At 39.1% G+C, this 19,920-nt stretch overlaps 1 long non-coding RNA gene across 2 annotated transcripts; it reads right to left on the bottom strand.

Annotated features, from left to right (window-relative positions):
- Positions 1-6,119: 6,119 nt before the first annotated feature.
- LOC110127762 (uncharacterized) lies at positions 6,120-15,811 on the bottom strand. 2 transcript variants are annotated; one of them, XR_011485087.1, is made up of 3 exons: positions 15,570-15,811; positions 14,035-14,108; positions 6,120-6,205 (listed from the first exon to the last, which is right to left on the bottom strand). It is a non-coding gene; the product is annotated as an uncharacterized lncRNA (long non-coding RNA). The 2 variants fall into 2 exon arrangements; XR_011485086.1 differs by lacking the exon at positions 15,570-15,811 and adding an exon at positions 14,829-14,909.
- Between the last annotated feature and the right edge of the window lie 4,109 nt (positions 15,812-19,920).

Raw genomic sequence — 19,920 nt, 5'->3', positions numbered from 1 at the left:
GAAAGAACTGTGAACAACCAAAAAAATCAACAAAGTCACCTCTATTCCCTGTTATTCCCTCTGTTCTCTCAGAACCCTCACCTCTGATTTTCCCTAGCCCAGATTCGGATACTGATTTTTGTGCACAAATGGCTAGTACATTTGCTAGCAACCATTTCTGCTATCTTTTCCCCCTTTGTTTGGCCTGGTGTCTCCTCAGCTGAAGTCAGTGTAGGGCAGACGGTCTGCTGCGATCTTCTTTGCTCAGCGTGTAACTCAAGGCACAGCTGCACTTGATAACTAAGCACCAGCCCACATGCTCCCATCGTGTCTGCCTTCACGCCCAAGCAATGAAAGCCTCTGTGCTAATGGAACAATTCGGCGTTAGGTAATCAAGCCGTTTTGGAAGAGCATGTATTATGCACGTTATGGGGAGTGAGAGGGGTGTTCAGCTTTTTCAGAAATAAAAATTGGACCCATTGCCTTCATCTAATTTGGAAAGAGATTACCCAAAAGCAGTAAACTCATGATTATACTAAACCTAATGTACAAGCAGGTGACCTTGAGCCCTTGTTTCCCTGCTGCTGACTACTCGGTTTCACTGCTCACTATCTTCCCTATCAACGTGTAGAGAGAAATGTCATAGTGATACTCATTCAATTCTTTTTGCTTTACCTTTGTAACTTGGCAAAAATTTGGAAAAGAAATAAGCCAAAACATATATGAGACCTAAGGATCACCTGAGAATTTTAATTATCTCTGTGCTCTTTGCCACCCCCCCACCCACCAACTTCTAATTGTTAGAGTTGGTTATATAAACCTTTCAATGAGATAAATATGTGTTTATTTCTCCATTTTGGGGTCAGTGCACGAAATCCTCCAACAGGTAACTTGGCAAATGAAATGATTGACAAGAGCTACTACAAAAGACTTGCTAATCCAAACATGAGCTGTATATATTCTCCTGCCAAGTTGTAGGTCATCCACACCAAAGTTCTCAAAACTCAGTATCTCTGAGAAGATTTGACATAACAGAGAACTGAATTTGAATTGGATGTATGGTTCTGTGATGCCATAACTGCACAGAAACTGTTGTCATCTCTGGCCACTGATCAACTCTATTCAACTTTAAAGAAAGTCACCTAAATTTTATGAACTTCAGTAGAAGCATCTGCAATAGATTCACTGTTCAACTTCATAGAGACATGACTGTGAGGTGAACGTACGGCTTTCTCAAATAGTCCAAGAAGAATTTAAAAACTCTATTTTTGACAGTGATTAATGGAATCAAGGTTGGTGGGAGAAACATCAGCAACTTCAGATATGCAGATGATACCACCCTTATGGCAGAAAGTGAAGAGGATCTAAAGAGCCTCTTGATGAGGCTGAAGAAGCAAAGTGAAAAGGCCAGCTTAAAGCTAAATATTAAAAAAACTAAGATCACGGCATCTGGCCCCACTACTTCATGGTGAAGAGAAGGGTAAAATGTAGAAGCAATAATAGATTTCCTTTCTGGGCTCTAAAATCACTGCAGTTGGTGACTGCAGCCATGAAATTAGAAGACGATTGCTTCTTGGCAGGAAAGCATGACAAACCTAGACAGTGTGTTGAAAAGCAAAAACATCACTTTTCCAACAAGAGTGTGTCTAGTCAAAGCTATTGTTTTTCCAGTAGTCACATACCATTGTGAGAGAGTCTTTACTATTGTAAAGAAGGCAAAGCACCAAAGAATTGACTTCTTCGAACTGTGGTGTTGGAGAAGACTCATAAGAGTCCCTTGGACAGCAAGGAGATCAAACCAGTCAATCTTAAAGGAAATCCACCCTGAATACTCATTGGAAGGACTGATGCTAAAACTGAAGTTCCAATCTTTTGGCCACCTGAGGCGAAGAGCCAACTCATTGGAAAAGACCCTGATGGTTAGAAAGACTAAAGATAGGAGGAGAAGAGAGTGACAGAGGATGAGATGGTTGGATGGCATCACTGATGCAAAGGCCATGAATTTGGACTACCTCCTGGAGATGGTGAGGGATAGGGGGCCTGGCATGCTGCAGTCCATGGGGTTGCAAAGAGTCCGACATGGCTGACTCTTTAATATATACAATATTAATACATTGATTAATACAATATTACACATTGTATATAGTACAAATAGATAGGTTGAAAGGGTATTAATGTTAATCAAGGATACTGTGCATTTATGCAATTAAGACATTTCATTGTTAGGTGAATAATCAATTGGGTTATACTTCATAGAATGTATTGACTGCCAATCAACTTCAATGATACTTATTCCACTGTTCAAATATAAAACTTTTAGATTAATCACTGAAGAATTTTCTGAGGCTATGTTCCATGTTTCTGTCAATATCTGCCTTCTCTATATTGTAACACTTTGAAAATTATCTTAAGCTTGACCAAGATTATTGATCCTATTTCATCCACAGTTTAAATAAAAACAACTTATCATTTCCTTAATTTTGTAAGCCCACTATACTGCTACTCATTTGTGAGTAATAGTTGTTGTTTGTGGTATAATGACTTCATTCTAAACAGCATGGAAAAAACAGCTAAATTTTTTTTCTGTCATCAGAGATCTCAGAGTCAAAATGCATAATGGCTGTGAGTTCAGGATTTAGAGGTGTGTGGAAGGAGATATGTGGAAGGCAGCTTGCTATTCTGTGCTTTTTCTAAGAATATGTTCCAATTCTGATGATTCTAGCTAAAAATTGGGTCAAGAAAGTTTGACGGCTTTAAATGAATAGATTTACTTCATGCACTAGGTCAATGTCTGAAGTCAGATCTTTATCCACTCACTATGATTTAACATGTATTAACAGCCAATGGTTAGACTTATTGAGAATTAATGCTAATGAACCAGTGAACAATTCAGTTCAGTTCAGTTGCTCAGTCGTGTCCGACTCTTTGTGACCCCGTGAACCACAGCACGCCAGGCCTCCTTGTCCATCACCAACTCCTGGGCAGTTTTATGCAAATACAGAAGCTGACATTTATATCTTGCCACGTAGAATAACACTGGTAATATCTCATTAATGAGAAATTTTTTTTAAAAAAAGTTAAAACTTTTCAAGTCCAAGACATTATTCCAAGTGCTTTATATGAATTATCTCACTGAATCCTCAAAAAGCTCCATGTTGCAAAATTGAGACATAAAAAATTTGAGTAGCAAGTTCAAGGTGACACTGTTTTTTTAAGGGCAGAGACTGGCTCTAAACTGAAATGTACTTAGTTCAGATAGCCTACGTTAACCTAGGTTTTATAGCCTCTAAACTGAATTGTAAATCACACTGCTACTGAAACTATTTTGGATTAGCTCCGAAAGAACAAATTCTTATGCCATTAAACAGTTTTATTTCCCTCCCACCCTTAAATATCCAAAAAGCACAGGTGATATGCAGTCATCTTCTGAATTTCCTGTCTTCTCACAATTAGAAATTTTTTTAAATTAACCAACATTAATTGGAGAACAATAGCATATATGAGAGTACATAGAATCATGATGCAAAAGAATCACCTCATAGAAGCCAAATCAACTTGAGAAGTGAAGTTAAGAAATTCTGCCTTGGCCAAGGAAATGAAAAGGAAAACGCAGTCAAGGAGTTTATAGTCTTGTGTTTGTCCCCTCTGATGATTCATGTCACCTCAATCTTAGACATATCTGTACACATCCCAGACTATTCATCATTCAACTGCACTGCTGAACCTTTCTTCAATGAAATACCAAGGACCTATAACAAACTTCTCCTTCAAAAATACTAAGCCACTCTTGGCCGTTAATTTAAAATCTCTTAAAGTGTCATTTCTCCCATAAATCCTTTCAAAATTGATCACTGAAAAGCTACAGCTCGGCTATTCTTCACCCCGGACGTTGGAGTTCAACAGCTACTTTTGCTAACTTCTAACCAACTTGTATCCACCTATAGATGACAGTCTTTAAATGTCGTATATCTTCAAAATTATGGTTGTGATAAATTATCTAACTTTCCTATTGGATTTGCATCTAGTCCAATATCATTCAAAATTACCTTCTTGAGTAATAGCTACAAAACCATATTATTATTAGAGTGGGGGGGGGCTTCAAATTTCTGTCAGTATAAAGAGTTGTTCACAAAAAAATGTTTAACACCTTTAAGAGGCATGCTGACTGATGAGTTAAATTTGTTGAGTATTTCAAAATACACTTTTTGTATTTGTTGGAAATGGGTTAACTGTATCACAGCATTGGTTTTGTTTGTGAATGTGAAGGAACAACACCCATTCACATGCACCTTCCCTTCACACTAGGCAGCTCTTTTCTCAATGATAATGGTCTGCTTTGCAGAGTACCTAATTGAACAGTAATATGACAGTTTTAATAATAACACAGATAAAAATACCATTGACAGGTATTGAATTTCTTTGCTATTTAGATAGTCTATTATATTTAATAAGAAAAATTATGTAGACATCAAGCACCTCTGGCTCGAAAATTGATTTTATTTGCCCTACCCTTTAAAAGTCTTAAATAGGCAGCATGTATCTTTTGTATGAAATATAATTTGGCAAGTGGCATGTTTCCTTTTAATGCAACAAATAGTCTTTCAGTGTTTGGCCAGGCAATAAGAAGCTTATAGTCTTATAGGTTAAAAAAATCAATAAAACCCAATGATACATGAAATACTGACAAGATAAGATGCCATATGAACAAAGGACAATGTGAACCCTAGAGCCAGCAAGCGGGATCAGAAGATGGCATCAATACAGACAGGTTGTGAGTATTAGGAAATCATCTCAAAATGGAGGAAGAAATAAAGGGAACTTATTGATTCACAGGCCTCAGAGGCCCAGACCCTGGCCAGCGTTTAAGTGTGATGGTTGGTGATGGTATTGAGACTCGCTGCAATTCCCATTGATGCTCCTCGCTCCCCAGTTCTACCTACCAGCCTCCTGGACGACTTCCTCGTGTTAACAAAAACGGCTCTGGTCGTTGGAAGCTGTTCCCCTACATACTAGACAGAAGCATCCTTTCCCAGCATTCCCAGGAAAAGTTCTAAATTCATTCTGATTGGACAGGGTCATGGCACCTGTGAATCAGTTACTGAATCTGTGAAAAACAGCTTCCTAATTGGATTAAATCAAACATGGTTTATACCCCCAGCTCTGCGTCACTCCCTACATCCACATTGCTCCGTTATGGTGATCAGGGCTATTAGTTGGTGCAAAGGGAAGAAGCTGGCAGGCAACCAGTGGCTAACTACTGGAATTTATCTTCCTCTTGGCTTACTTTGACTGTAAAATTAATTATATTCAGCTAAATTTATATTGTTGTTTCTATGTTTGCATATACAATGTAAATCTGGCGTGATGCCCATCTAAGGAAACCCTGATAACGAAGAGTTGGTGGCAGATTCATCATATAGGGTCCCCAATCTTCATGGAATGACAGCCAGTATTTCAAAGTCAAATAAAACCAGTTTCATTCTCAGTTCTGCCACTGCATAACCCCAAAGGAGTCACAGCTCATTGCACACTTCCGTTTCTTCTCGATACACTTCAGTTCTTCTTTGTAAACTGGATATAAACGCCTTACCTTAGCGAACTATTGCAGAAATTGATGATGACAAAGGGAATGTACTTGGCCTGTGGAGATGGTTAAAGAAGCTATTATTATTACTGTTATTGCTGTTATTATCCTCATCATCACCCAACCCTGAATGGACAATGGTAACAGAGTCACAGATGTACAGACTTTTAGGGTAAGAAGGTGCCTTGGAAATTAAACAATCAGCCGAGGCCTTAGTAGAAGTTGACTGCCTTTGGCCTTTTCAGTATAGAACCAACGCTCTCCCTTTCAAACACTTCTTTGAAAGGAATTTGACCATTAGCTGTGCAATCTAAGGCAATTTATTTAACCTCTTTAAAATCAGTTTCCTCATTTGAGAACATATTAAAATATCTACTTCACAGGGTTAAATAAATGAATGCATGTATCTGACACATTCCATAAAAAAATACCAAGTATTTTGCTACTATCATTATAATTATTACAAAAATATCCCACCAGTAACCAGGAGAAACAGTACTCTCCAAACTGAAAGTGCTTCCCTGACACTGCTTTGGGAACACTACTGTTGTTGCCTTAAGATTTTGTTCGCCCTCCTCTTGATTCTCATTGAGACAGAGCTGAGAAAGACGAATCGGGAAAAACACTTAAAAAAGTTTCCACCTGCAATGTTTGGGAAACAGAGTATGTGAACCACAGTCGCTCATCTATTGTATCTTCGCGCCTTACCATGAAATAAACTTGCTCTAATGTCTCTTCCTATTTATTAAGCAAAGGACACGATAAAGAGACATTTTGTGAGAAAGCATGAAGGCAAGGACAGCATCTTCTTTACAGTGAAATGAAAATTTTTCTTTAAGAGACAAATCCTTCATGCCAAAAATCTGAATGGGAAAATATTTAGCAAATAACTCCAGGCAGCTAAATTTAACGAAGTGAAAAAGTCCCATAAAATATGTTCTTGGACATTTACTTTGTATCTGTTAAATTTTCATTCACTGTTAGCCATTGCCTCCAAGTTTTCGATTCTAAGATAGCTGATATAAAGGGAAACGCATTTGATTCACAAATATGGAGAACAAGGTAGTGGTTACCAGTGAGGAGAGGGAATGAGGCAGGGGCAAGACAGAGGAGGGAGGAGAGGAAGAGGTACAAACCTTAAGGTATAAACTATAAGGATAATTCTACAACAAAGAGAAAATAGTCAATGTTTTATAATAACTGTGTGTGTGTTAACTGCTCAGTTGTGTTCCAACTCTATGCAGCTCCATGGGCTGTAATCCACCAGGCTTCTCTGTTCATGGGATTCTCCAGGCAAGAATACTGGAGTGGACTGCCAGGCCCTCCTTCAGGGAAACTTTCCAACCCAGGGGTCAAACCCAGCTCTCCTGCATTGCAGGAGGACTCTACCATCTGAGCAACAAAGAAAGCCTCCAGTATAATAACTATAAATGGAGAATAAAATTGTGAATCACTGCATTGTATACCTACAACATATAATACTATACAGCAACTATATTTCCATTTAAAAAATCATAAGAAAGAAATGTATTAATAAATGCATTTACTATTCAAAAGACACTATCAAGAAAGCGGAAACACAATCCACAGAATGGGAGATGATATTCAGAAATCATATCTGATAAGGGAATACAGATATATATCTTCACAAATATGAAGATATATGAAGATGTATTCTTCATACAGAATACATAAAGAACTCATACAACTTAATAAAAAGACATATAATCCAAATTCAAAATGGGCAAAGATCCTAAAGAGACATTTCTCCAAAGAAGATAAACATACAGCCATAAGAAAACAAAACAAAACAAAATAAACAAAAAAAACATATAGACATAAGCACAGGTAAAAATGCTCAATATCATTAAGCCATTCAGTTCAGTTCAGTCACTCAGTCATGTCTGACTCTGCGACCCCATGAATCACAGCACGCCAGGCCTCCCTGTCCATCACTAACTCCTGGAGTTTACCCAAACTCATGCCCATCGAGTCGGTGATGCCATCCAGCCATCTCATCCTCTGTCGTCCCCTTCTCCTCCTACCCCCAATCCCTCCTAGCATCAGGGTCTTTTCCAATGAGTCAACTCTTTGCATGAGGTGCCCAAAGTACTGGAGTTTCAGCTTCAGCATCAGTCCTTCCAATGAACACCCAGGACTTATCTCCTTCAGGATGGACTGGTTGGATCTCCTTGCAGTCCAAGGGACTCTCAACAGTCTTCTCTAACACCACAGTTCAAAAGCATCAATTCTTTGGCACTCAGCTTTCTTTATGGCCCAACTCTCACATCCATACATGACCACTGGAAAAACCATAGCCTTGACTAGACTTTGTTGGCAAAGTAATGTCTCTGCTTTTTAATATGCTATCTAGGTTGGTCATAACTTTCCTTCCAAGGAGTAAGCATCTTTTAATTTCATGGCTGCAGTCACCATCTGCAGTGATTTTGGAGCCCAAAAAAATAAAGTCTGACACTGTTTCCACTGTCTCCCCATCTATTTGCCATGAAGTAATGGGACTGGATGCCATGATCTTAGTTTTCTGAATGTTGAGCTTTAAGCCAACTTTTTCACTCTCCTCTCTCACTTTCATCAAGAGGCTCTTTAGTTCTTCTTCACTCTCTGCCATAAGGGTGGTGTCATCTGCATATCTGAGGTTATTGATACTTCTTCCAGCCTGTGCTTCTTCCAGCCCAGCATTTCTCATGATGTACTCTGCATATAAGTTAAATAAGCAGCTGACAATATACAACCTTGACGTACTCCTTTTCCTATTTGGAACCAGTCTGTTGTTCCATGCCCAGTTCTAACTGTTGCTTCCTGATTTTCATATAGGTTTCTCAAGAGGTGGGTCAGGTGGTCTGGTATTCCCATCTCTTTCAGAATTTTCCACAGTTTATTGTGATCCACACAGTCAAAGGCTTTGGCATAGTCAATAAAGCAGATATAGATGTTTTTCTGGAACTCTCTTGCTTTTTCAATGATCCAGCGGATGTCAGCAATTTGATCTCTGGTTCCTCTGCCTTTTCTAAAACCAACTTGAACATCGGGAAGTTCACGGTTCATGTATTGCTGAAGCCTGGCTTGGAGAATTTTGAGCATTACTTTAGTAGTGTGTGAGATGAGTGCAATTGTGCAGTAGTTTGAGCATTCTTTGGGATTGCCTTTCTTTGGGACTGGAATGAAAACTGACCTTTTCCAGTCCTGTGGCCACTGCTGAGTTTTCCAAATTTAGCCATTAGGGAAATGCAAATCTAAACCACAATAAGATGCCATTTCCTAACTGTGAGGATAGCTTGAATGAGAAAGATAGACAAAAATAAATGTTTGTAATGATATGGAAAAATTGGGACTCTCTTACACTGCTAGTGGGAATACAAAATGGTAGAACCACTTTGGAAAGCAGTTTGGAGGTTTGTCAAAAAGTTAAACATAGAGTTGCCATTTGATCCAGCAGTTCCATTCCTAGGTGTGTATCTAAGAAAACAGAAGCATATGACTACACAGAAACATATATAGGAGTGCCTACAGCAGCATTATTTATAACTGTCAAAAATGTAAATGACCCAATGCCCATCACTGATGAAGGATAGAGAAAATGTGGAGTATCCATACAATGTAATATTATTTACTCATAAAAAGGAATGGATTATAAATACATGCTATAACATGGATGGGTCTTGAAAACATTATGCTAAGTGAAAGAAGCCAGACACGTAAGAGCATGTATTGTATGATTCCATTTCTATGAAATGTCCAGAATAGGCAAATTCATAGAAACAAAAAGACTAATGGTTTCCAGGGCCAGGGAGCAGAGGAAATTGAAAGTGACTGCAAATGGACATAGAGTTTCTTTTGGGAGTGATGAAAATGTCTGGAATCAGATTTTAGCTATGGTTATATAACTATGTTAATACATTAAAACCCACTGAACCATACACTTTAGAGGTACGCATTTTATGGCATGTAAGATTTTTTCAAAACCAATTATAAAATTTATTTTTGGATAGCAGCCATCCTGACTGGCGTGTAGTGGTACCTCATTGTGGTTTTGATTTGCATTTCTCTGATAATGAGTGATGTTGAGCATCTTTTCATGTGTTTGTTAGCCATCTGTATGTCTTCCTTGGAGAAATGTCTGTTGAGTTCTTTGGCCCATTTTTTGATTGGGTCATTTATTTTTCTGGAGTTGAGCTGGAGGAGTCGCTTGTATATTTTTGAGATTAATCCTTTGTCTGTTGCTTCATTTGCTATTATTTTCTCCCAATCTGAGGGCTGTCTTTTCACCTTGCTTATAGTTTCCTTTGTTGTGCAAAAGCTTTTAAGTTTCATTAGGTCCCATTTGTTTATTTTTGCTTTTATTTCTGAAATTCTGGGATGTGGGTCATAGAGGATCCTGCTGTGATTTATGTCGGAGAGTGTTTTGCCTATGTTCTCCTCTAGGAGTTTTATAGTTTCTGGTCTTACATTTAGATCTTTAATCCATTTTGAGTTTATTTTTGTGTATGGTGTTAGAAAGTGTTCTAGTTTCATTCTTTTACAGGTGGTTGACCAGTTTTCCCAGCACCACTTGTTAAAGAGGTTATCTTTTTTCCATTGTATATCCTTGCCTCCTTTGTCGAAGATAAGGTGACCATAGGTTCGTGGACTTATCTCTGGGCTTTCTATTCTGTTCCATTGATCTATATTTCTGTCTTTGTGCCAGTACCATACTGTCTTGATGACTGTGGCTTTGTAGTAGAGTCTGAAGTCAGGCAGATTGATTCCTCCAGTTCCATTCTTCTTTCTCAGGATTACTTTGGCTATTCGAGGTTTTTTGTATTTCCATACAAATTGTGAAATTATTTGTTCTAGTTCTGTGAAAAATACTGTTGGTAGTTTGATAGGGATTGCATTGAATCTATAGATTACTTTGGGTAGTATAGCCATTTTGACAATATTGATTCTTCCAATCCATGAACATGGTATATTTCTCCATCTGCTTGTGTCTTCTTTGATTTCTTTCATCAGTGTTTTATAGTTATCTATAGGCTTTATAATACTCTCCATCTAACTTAAATAAGGTAAATACCCACTTTGTGTGGATTTTGGCCTGAAGTGAAGTGAAGTCGCTCAGTCATGTCTGACTTTTTGCGACCCCATGGACTGTAGCCTACCAGGCTCCTCTGTCCATGGGATTTTCCAGGCAAGAATACTGGAGTGGGTTGCCATTTCCTTCTCCAGGGGATCTTCCCAACCCAGGGATTGAACCCAGGTCTCCCACATTGTAGGCAGACGCTTTACCGTCTGAGCCACCAGGCCTATTTGTCACTAAAACATTAAATGATTGCCAAAGAAATAATGAAATTTTGCAATATCATTTTGCATATTTACACATCAACCTGCCCTTCTAATATAGTGTTCTTTCATTTTAAATAACTACATCTTTAAGAGACATTTTAGAATCAACGCTTTGGCGATCCATAAAAATCTAATGACTAGATTTTTAGTCAGTTTAGGAGACGGTACTCATTAGGTGAAGCCTTAGGTCATCGTCATAGGCGGCCATTTTAACTGTGACTCTGCTGCTTGCTGTGACTGTGGGTGCTTTAATGTTGCCTTACCATCCTTTCCACATTTCTCCAAGGCCAACTGCTGTGTTCCAAGGACTTGATAGAGTCTTGAGACAGAGGGGAGGCAAGTTCAATAAGCATTTTTGATGATTTCCCTGTACAACCGCATGCCTGTTTCTATGCCTATTACCATTAATAAATCCAAAAAGTTTGTTCCTGCTCTATTATCAAAACAATCTAAGTTGTACTACATATACACAGTGGTATAATCAGTTCAGTTCAGTCACTCAGTCTTGTCCGACTCTTTGCAACCCCATGGACTGCAGCACGCCAGGCCTCTCTGTCCATCACCAACTCTCAGAGCTTGCTCAGACTCATGTTCATCAAGTCGGTGATGCCATCCAACCATCTCATCCTCCCTTGTCGTCCCTGTCTCCTCCTGTTTTCAATCTTTCCCAGCATCAGGGTCTTTTCTAATCAGTCAGTTCTTCGCATCAGGTAGCCAAAGTATTGGAGTTTCAGCTTCAGCACCAGTGCTTCCAATAAATGTTTAGGACTGATTTCCTTTAGGATGGACTGGTTGGATCTCCTTGCAGTCCAAGGGACTCTCAAGAGCCTTCTCCAACACCACAGTTCAAAAGCATCAATTCTTTGGTGCTCAGTTTTCTTTATAGTCCAACTCTCATATCCACACATGACCACTGGAAAAACCATAGCCTTGACTAGACAGACCTTTGTTGGCAAAGTAATGGCTCTGCTTTTTAATATGCTGTCTACAATGGTCATAGCTTTTCTTCCAAGGAAAAAGTATCTTTTAATTTCAAGGCTGCAGTCACCATCTGCAGTGATTTTTGGAGCCCCCAAAATAAGGTCTGTCACTGTTTCCATTGTTTCTCCATCTATTTGCCATGAATTGATGGGACTGGATGCCATGATCTTAGTTTTTTGAATGTTGAGTTTTAAGCCAGCTTTTTCACTCTCCGTTTTCACTTTCAAAAAGAGGCTCTTTAGTTCCTCTTTGCTTTCTGCCATAAGGGTGGCATCAACTGCATATCTGAAGTTACTGATATTTCTCCCAGCAATCTCGATTCCAGCCTGTTCTTCATCCATACTAGCATTTTGCAAGATGTACTCTGCATATATGTTAAATAAACAGGGTTACAATATACAGCCTTGATGTACTCCTTTCCCAATTTGGAACCAGTCCATTTTCCCATGTCTGGTTCTAACTGTTGCTTCTTAACCTGCATACAGATTTCTCAGGAGGCAGATAAGATGGTCTGGTATTCCCATCTCTTTCAGAATTTTCCAGTTTGTTATGATCCACACAAAGGCTTTGGTATAATCAATAAAGCAGAAGCAGATGTTTTTCTGGAACTCTCTTGCTTTTTCTATGATCCAATGGATATTGGCAATTTGCAATTACAAATTGCAAAGGCAATTTGCCTTTTCTAAATCCAGCTTGAACATCTAGAAGTTCTCAGTTCATGTACTATTGGAGCCTGGCTTCGAGAATTTTGAGCATGACTGCTAGAATGTGAGGTGAGTGCAACTGTGCGGTAGTTTGAATATTCTTTGGCATTGCCTTTGTGTCATTGTATAGAATGAAGCAGGGCAAAGGCTAACAGAGTTTTGCCAAGAGAACACACTGGTCATAACAAATACCCTCTTCCAACAACACAAGAGAAGACTCTACACATGGACATCACCAGATGGTCAATACCAAAATAAGATTGATTATATTCTTTGCAGCCAAAAATGGAGAAACTCTATACAGCCAGCAAAAACAAGACCAGGAGCTGACTGTGGCTCAGATCATGAACTCTTATTACCAAATTCAGACGTAAATTGAAGAAACTAGGGAAAACCACTAGATCATTCAGGTATGACCTAAATCAAATCCCTTATGATTATACAGTGGAAGTGACAAATAAATTCAAGGGATTAGACAGAATAGACCGAGTGCCTGAAGAACTATGGATGGAGGTTTGTGATATTTTCCAGGAGGTAGTGATCAAGATCATCCTCAAGAAAAATGAATGCAAAAAGGCAAAATGGTTGTCCAAGGAGGCCTTACAAATAGCTGAGAAAAGAAGACAAATTAAAGGCAAAGGAGAAAAGAGATAAACCCATCTGAATGCAGAGTTCCTAAGAATAGTAAGGAGAGATAAGAAAGCCTTCCTCAGTGATCAATGCAAAGAAATAGAGGAAAACAACAGAATGGGAAAGACTACAGATCTCTTCAAGAAAATCAGAGATACCAAGGGAACATTTGACACAAAGATAGGCACAATAAAGGACAGAAATGGTATGAACCTAACAGAAGCTGAACATGTTAAGAAGAGGTGGCAAGAATATACAGAAGAGCTATACAAAAATGATCTTCGTGACCCAGATAACCACTTGGCGTGATCACTCACCTAGAGCCAGACGTCCTGGAATGCGAAGTCAAGTGGGCCTTAGGAAGCATCACGATGAACAAAGCTAGTGGAGATGATGGAATTCCAGTTGAGCTATTTCAGCCTAAAATATGATGTTGTTAAAGTGCTGCACTCAATATGCCAGCAAATTTGGAAAACTCAGCAGTGGCCACAGGACTGGAAAAGGTCAGTTTTCATTCCAATTCCCAAAGAAAGGCAATGTCAAAGAATGGACTATTACTCCTCTATAAAAAAGAATGCATTTGACCTATTTCTAATGAGGTGGATGAACCTAGAGCCTACTATACAAAGTGAAGTAAGTCAGAAAGACAAATATCATATGTTAATGCACGTACATGGAATCTAGAAAGATGATACTGATGAGACTTTATATAGAGCAGCAACGGAGAGGCAGACATAGCAAACAGACTTTCGGCCACAGTGAGGGAGAGGGAAGGTGGCATGATTTGAGAGAGCAGCACTGAAATATATACATTACCGTACGTAAAGCAGAGAGCCAGTGAGAATTTGCTGTATAACACAGGGAACCCAAAGCTGGTGCTCTGCGACAACCTAGAGGGGTGGGATGGGGAGGGAGGTTTAAGAGGAAGGAGACATATGTATACCTATGGCTGATTCATGATGATGTATGGCAGAAACCACTATAATAATGTAAAGTAATTATCTTCCAGTTAAAAAGGAAAGACTGAAAGACTGTAAAAGATCTAATCCTTAAAAACATGCAGTAAATTTGACTAGACTAAGTAAAGTTTTAAAATATAATTCAGGACTTATGATAGGTTTTTATATGTTAATGTGAGGTGTACATGTCCAAGGGAGAATACATCATGTAACATTAATAGAGCATCTATTAATTTTTCTTGGAACACATTTCGGGAAATGCTGCTATAAGATTATGCCACTAAGGATTCCACCAGACTAGAAACACAAGAGTAGAGAAGGCATTTAATTTTGCTTTGAATGTGGGGACTAAGATTTGACAGTTTATTAGGAAATGTTTAGATTCTCTGTTTAAAAAGCTGCACAGCCTCATCAGGATAAGGCAGAGGAAAGAAACTAGACTATATCAGTCATTCTTTAAATCTCAGATTCTTCATGTGAAAATAAATCTGCAGGACTAGATGATCTTTAAGTTCCTAAACTCAAAGAGACTAAGAGGAGTCTCTGACTCTAGTATCAATATATCACAAATATGGTACCATTTGACGCTAAGAAATTTCCTCCATTTGAATATTACCCTCAAAAATATCTTGAAAACAATAATATACCTACTTTTTCCCCCTAAATATGCCAACAAGAACAGATCATGTCCATTTTTTCAGAAGTAGCCACTGTGAGCCAGGTTGGGAAAACAGTTAGGTTAGTTCCTAAGCTAACAGAACACTCAGGTTGCAGTTAGGTTCTTAAAGACAGTTGTCCTAGTGAATGGGATATAAAATCTCAAATGGATTTCAGGAACTAAGAAAATGTTTACTGTTGGTTTAATCCCACATAAACCCAAGATTTTTTATTCACTATTTACTCTCTCTCTAGACTTCCCTTCATTCATTTGGCAGTTTCAAAATATTGACCTCAACTGAAAGCAAAATGAGGATGTCTTTTGTTTTATACCTATTTTATGATTACAATAGCAAGATGTACATATTAAAGAGACATCAAAAATATTACAAAGTGTAGAAAAGATCTTTTAGTCACCTATAACTAATTCTTATCTAAAGGTACTTATTCAAGAACTCCATCTTTTGACAAAACTTCCACATTTAGAGCTTGCTTATTCAATTATTCCAAATTATGGTCAATCTTCAACATTTTGGAAACATAAGTCACTGAACCCTCTGTTTAGTGTCAATACATCAGGAGCACATTAGGAGCGTTCTCTCTCTCTTTTTTGGGTGGGGGGCATTTCAAAGCTGACTTTAAATGCTCATCAGAGCGCCGTGCAAAGGGGCTGGGATGAGAGCCTGTTACATCTATGAGTGGGGGTTGGGGTGCCCTGAGAGAAAAAGGACTCACCCATCAGGGCAGCTGGGGTGCCCTGGGATTAGGCAGCAAATAGAATTCCCCTCTGGAGGCTCCATGCGCCATCTGGGAGCCAGCCCTCCCTTCGAGGCAGATCACCGGGGAGGGGACGAAGGAGGAGCGCCCGCGGTGGCGGTGATACGGGGTCACGTCCTCAGAGGTACTGCCGGTAACCAGGGTAGCCTAGGGCCGGGGCACCCTCCTTAGCGGGCAGCTGGCTGGGGTCCTCCAGGAATGGGGGTGCATTGCAGAACCGCTGGGTGGGGTGGCGCGTGAGAAGGATGAGGGTCAGAAAGACGCCCCCCACCATCGCCGAGCCCACCATGTCCAAGGGGCCACTGCGGGGCGCCAGCACCGCCCGGGTCAGCGCTCCACTGGTGACAGAGCCCCAGAATCTTCCTTGGCCCGCAGCCACAGCAGGCCGCAGGCGAAGGTGGAAATCAGCTCCCCCTGCAATCCGAAGGGCTGCGATGCTTACAGCGGTGACAAGGCCTCTCCATCAGTGCCCAATTCCCACAGGGGCGCTGCGGAAGCCCTTAGTGGCTGGGAAAACCACCGTCGATCACACCCGCGGTGAAGGTACCCCGCCATCACCCCCAATTCGCCACGCGCAAGGCTCCCCGAGCCTTCTCATTTTATTTTTTTTTAAAAAAACATGCGCATTCAGCATCGGTTTCTCGCTCCATCATCACTGAAAAATTCCCGCCCATGTGCTAAACTCACTTGCTCCTCACTGGTGGAGCCAAATCCCACCTCTGGAGGTGAGTCCCACCTTCCTTCCCTGAGTGACCGAGCCCGGCTTTTGGAGAAAGTCCACCGTCAGGGCCGACGAACGTCACCACGGATTCATAGCGGCAACTTGAAATGAGCTCTACCCAACCACCCTCTACCTGATAACCTACAGAATTCCTCAGGACCTCGGGATCACTCGCTGAGATGACTTGGCACCACCTTCCAAATAGTTGCTCAGACTAAAAACCTAGGAGTCCTCTTCAGTCTTCCCTGCTCCTTCATCTCCATGCATAATCCATCATCAAGTCCATTGCATGGTTACCCCTAAATGTGTTTTGATTCCATCCCTTTGACGTATGTCTCCACCTTCACCTCCTTAATCCAAAGTACTATCACCACTGACCTATACCGCTGCCATAATCCCCTGGCCAGGTTCCCTGACTGTGCTTCTCCTCCTTCGAATCTCTCTTCTGCACTGCAGAAGAGAATGAAAATTTTAAAACACAAATACTATATTATGTTCCCTAACCCCTCTTCCCGTAACACCACACTCAGCCCCCATCTTCAGCTGCTCCATCCTACCACAGGGCTTCTGCTGTGTGAAGGAGTGCTCCCAGTCCTCCTCCTGCAAGCACCTGCTAAAATCTCCTGCCCACACATCAGGCTTTCATGCACTTGTCAATTCTGCAGTGAATTAAACCCCAAATTATGCTAGGCTCCCTGTCATAGGTGCTCACAGTCTCCTTCCTTCTTAGCACTTATCCCAGGTGTAGTTTTATTCTTATTCATGTTTTTTAAAAATTAATATGTCTTCTCCACTGTATTAGAAGCATAGTGATGACAGAGGCTATTTTATTTTTGCTCACTATTGAATGAATAGCTCTCTAGTATAGTGCCTACCACACATTAGGTTTTAATAAAGGCCTGTGACATTAATCAATTAATTCTGTGACATTAATCAATTAATTAACAAGGAAGAAAACAAATCCCTCAAAATCCCAGTGCCCCCAAATAATCAGTTATATTTGAAGTATTTCCTTCTAATAATTTTAATGCTTGATATGTTGATATTTTTATATCTGGATAGATATTATATACATAATTGTAATTATAATTCTTACATCAAATTCCAAGAATTTTCTAGTATCTTTAACTAGTCTTCAAAAACTTCATTTTTAATGGCTGCATGTTATTCCAACTTCTGAATCTAGCCTAACACTTTTGAGTACTCTGCTATTATTAGGATTTCATGATAGCATTATTCTTATAAATAATGTTATAGCAGCCATTTTTGTACATTTTATGCATCTAAACTTATGGCCACTTACACAGGACACATCCCTAAAATAAGGTAAATTCTAAAGTTACGATGCATAAATTTTGTTAAGACTTGGGAATACCTGGATATTAAGAATATAAGAGAAATGAATGGTATCATAGTACTTACATATTTCTATGTTGAAATAAATTACTCAGATTTAGATTGCAAGGCAGGGATAGACTAATCAGTTCATTGCAAGCATTTACTCAACTTTTAAAACTATACCTTGTACACAGCTTACTCTAGGGAAAGACTGACAAAATATTTTGCAGGACGGACCTATTTCTCAGCACTCTGCCCTAGTGTCCTGAAAAGAACCCTCTGGAGAAAATACTTTCCCAGTTTGGGGATTATTTTTTCTGCTTACAAATCTAGTAAGACTATTGATAGTTCAATGGGGTCCTTCACAGTATTTCCCAGTAACAGTTACACTTTACAAAAAGAACATAAATACATCCTAAAGACTCTACTAATTATATATGTTTAAAAGTTGTTCAAAATATTTCTTTAGATACATTAATTGAGGTCCAGTGTCCTGACATGGGGCAAGAAATCAATTAAAACACCAACCGCTAAGGCTTCAAGAAGGTGAAATTATCTGGAATGCTGTATACTTCCTCCCTGCTTTCTCCAATTATAGGATTTCCTTTTGGGAGGTTTCCACACAAGAGTCTCAATTAGAAGAGTCTATTTTATTAACAAAAACAAAGCCTTCTAGACAGGCATTCTTTGCAAGACTATTACATTCAAAACAATTGCAGCAATACTTTCAATAAATATATTTACAATTTTCTGATGCTTTATATGAATGTCAGAAGTATCCATTTTTCATTCTGAGAAGATTCAATTCTCAATCTACTATGTAAGCACACATCAAGCTAGGAAAAGAAATCCATGCACAGCATGACCTATTTTTGATGTACTGAATTTCTTCTCAAAAATAATTAAAAACTGTCATTAAAAAATCTAGACAGAGAAGCATTAATACAATGGATGTAAAAGCATACTTCATATGCTTTTTCATGGATAGTAAGAATGAGCTGTATCTTTTATGAGGTTCTACAACAATAATGTTTAGGTGTATTTTGCTTTATATACATGAATTTAAATCCTCTCCATTCTCAGAATATACTTAAATTCATAGTCATATCCTCAGCTGCCTACTCTAGTAAATAATTCTTTTTGTAAATAAAAGAGCGGCCTTTATTAAGGTAGATTAAATTTTGGTACTATGACTATTCATGTTTTTGTCATACTATTATGTTTTTCATTTAGACATACTCAGAGACACTCTTGCTTCTACAGCAGAATTTTTACTTTTATGATCTAACTCTTCTGCTTTTGTTATAAAATGCACTAAGATTTAAAAAACCTTTTTCTAGCATTCACAACTCCATGACATATGTATGTATATCTATTTTACAGATGAGGATATCAGAGTTCATAAATAATAAATAAACTACCTAGAGTTCAATAACTAGAAAAGCAGAATTGGAACTAAGTTCTTTTGGGCTTTGTACCTCTGCTCTTTCCACTACATCAGGTAACAAATCGCACGACCGTGATACCTACAGTTGTGAGCAGCACTGATGATATAATTTTTTACCTATTTTTGGCATTCAGCAAATGACACCTACATGCTGTCATCACCATCATTTTTATAATGCCATCTATAAATGAGCATGCCTTACCAGAAAAAATATGCTATCAACAAGGCCTCTTCAGTCAGAGCGTTTTCTTTTCCTTGCCTATGCCTCCCTTCTATTACCTCATGAATGAAGTACAATTCTGCATTTTCTCCCCTACACACACAAGTTAAGGACATTAGTAGTAGAGCAGAAAGTACACAGGCTTTTGAGTCATCTAGATCTGCATTTGACTCCCAACATCACTGCTTACAGCTACATAACTATGGACAGTTACTTAACTTCTCTGAGATGACGATCTTTTCATCTGCTAAGGGAATAGCGATGCCTGTCTTATAGTGTTTGCACATTAGAAGCAATACATGCACATAGTAGGCACTCTGTCAATAAATTCTCACAATACCCTATGCTTTAGTTAACTCAGACCACATACCAAGCCCCCTACCCTACCAGCTGTGCTTTGCCACAGCATTGGCCTGTAATTCTTCCCTGTCATCCGATTCTTAATCCCACCTTTGTTCAAAAGTCACTTCCATTAAGCTTTCCCAAATCCCACTAACCAGAAAACAGCTCTCCTTTATAACTTGCTTATTAGACCCACTGTATCTTGTGTCATGAATCTGAGCAAACTCTGGAAGATAGTTGA

This window comes from Odocoileus virginianus, chromosome 3 (assembly GCF_023699985.2).
Source record: "Odocoileus virginianus isolate 20LAN1187 ecotype Illinois chromosome 3, Ovbor_1.2, whole genome shotgun sequence".
Taxonomy (NCBI): Eukaryota; Metazoa; Chordata; class Mammalia; order Artiodactyla; family Cervidae; genus Odocoileus; species Odocoileus virginianus.
Note: the sequence above shows the minus strand (reverse complement) of the source record. Positions and strands in the feature narration are given on the sequence as shown.